The 1,822-nt window shown below is 34.4% G+C and overlaps 1 long non-coding RNA gene across 1 annotated transcript; it reads left to right on the top strand.

Annotated features, from left to right (window-relative positions):
* Positions 1-175: 175 nt before the first annotated feature.
* On the top strand, positions 176-1,329 carry LOC106937771 (uncharacterized). Its single transcript, XR_001422455.1, has 2 exons — positions 176-423; positions 513-1,329. It is a non-coding gene; the product is annotated as an uncharacterized LOC106937771 (long non-coding RNA).
* Positions 1,330-1,822: the final 493 nt, after the last annotated feature.

The raw sequence follows: 1,822 nt of genomic DNA, 5'->3' as shown, positions 1-1,822 counted from the left end.
GTTGTTTTTTGTTGTTTTTGGGGGGGGTTTCATAAAACACTCCTGCAGGATTTTTGTGGGCAAGCAGTGAACAGCTGCGAGAAGTTTGGCATCCTGTGTCTTTGTTTTATTGTATCACAGCTAAAATGTATCCACGGTTACCAATGAAGAAAACTGAACCTGAAAGTTTCAAATTAAAATTTACGACATCTTTGTCTTTGTGACATGTGTTCAGATTAAAACTGGAGAATCTAAGAGACAAAGAGATGGGCCAGGAGATCGAGGAAGAAGAGGAATTGCACTGCAGGATTGAGAAAGATCCGCAAGTCTGTCAGTCCCATCTTATTACAAACCGAGCGCTCTTGGAGGAAGAGGAAGTCATCATAGAAGAATATGACAGTGACTGATTCAAATCCCACTGGCACTCATTTGTTGCATTTTACTGTAAGAATATTTCTTTGTCTCTTTCATTCCCACATCTGATTTGAACTTTGATTCAGTCGTAACATAATTTTTTTTTTTTTCTGTTGTAGACTGACTCAGGTGGTCGAGATTACTCTCCAGTGTTGGCCAAGCTTGAATACTTCGATAGCCAGAGTTGTACAGATTCTGTGATTGCAAAGCAAACTGAAATTTTAACTACCACTGTGCTGTAAAATTAGTGAGTTGTTGCTGCTGCACACACTGTGCATTTTAGTCAGATTTGGCTACTTTGCGTCCAAATAACACTTTTAGGCCATTGTGGATGAGATACAACTTTGCAAAATTGCTCAGCTTCATTCTGTTCAAGAAGAAAACAACCAAAAGGGCTTTTTCCTTATGTTCTGTTATGTGAAGGATGATGATTGGAAAAGGTTGCAATTTCTTTTTACTGTTGATGTGAAAAAAATTTACTGGTCCTTTCAGCCTTTATAAACATTTTATTGTTTTTGTGACAGTAAAATTATTTTTAAAAAATTGCATAGTTTTATATAAACAAAACTGCAATTGGTAAATTTTCATAATGGGAAATCTAAGATTAATTCTGGTGTAGAAAGAGATTTTTAAGTTTCAAAATGTCTTCAGAAATGGTATTGACAAGCAAATAGCCTCTCAACTTTATAGACGTTGTTTTGTAGTTCTGTTATTTGCAGTACAGTAACAGGATGGAAAGTAATTATTGTTCTAAAATTTTTGTTCTCACAATATCTAAGTAACATTCATGGGTTAAATTTATATTCTGTATAAAAAGGTCTTGGTATATTTATGTTTTCTGATTTGGCTTGTATTCATCACTTGCACAGGAATAAGACCATTTCAGGTGTTTTGAAATTATTTTCCATTGGCATAAATGAAGATGTTTTGTTTGTAGTTTTTTTTCCCCCAGAGATATTTTAGTAATTAGTATATAAATAAAGTTGAGACCAAATATGACCAGTTTTTATTTGCAGCTGTGTTTTTAGACTCTGTTCCACATCACTAGCAAGATAAATCACAGTTTTTGTTCACATTTGAACTTCTGCACTGAAAGTAAGTTTCTAGAAGGGTTAGTAAAGTTATAGAAAACCAATAGACCCAACAAGCATGATATGCATGCTGCTGATTCTGTGAATCTGTGATTATGTGAATCATTAGCTGAAATGTTCAAAATTGCCAAGTTCAATTAGTGAGGTCACTAATTACAGTGGGGGGAAAAGTTCTCCCACTTAAAAAAAATGAGAGGCCTGTATTTGACATCAAAGGTAGACCTCGACTATGAGAGACAAAATGAGAAAACATATCTAGGAAATCACTTTTATTTTAAGAACTGCAAATTACGGTAGAATATAAGTATTTGGTCAATAACAAGCAGGATTTCTCGTTC

The sequence above is a fragment of the Poecilia latipinna genome, unplaced genomic scaffold, assembly GCF_001443285.1.
Source record: "Poecilia latipinna isolate Pla-1442-1.1 unplaced genomic scaffold, P_latipinna-1.0 Scaffold2435, whole genome shotgun sequence".
NCBI classification, from domain to species: domain Eukaryota; kingdom Metazoa; phylum Chordata; class Actinopteri; order Cyprinodontiformes; family Poeciliidae; genus Poecilia; species Poecilia latipinna.
The sequence above is the reverse complement of the archived record's forward strand: the minus strand, read 5'-3'. Positions and strand labels throughout refer to the sequence as shown.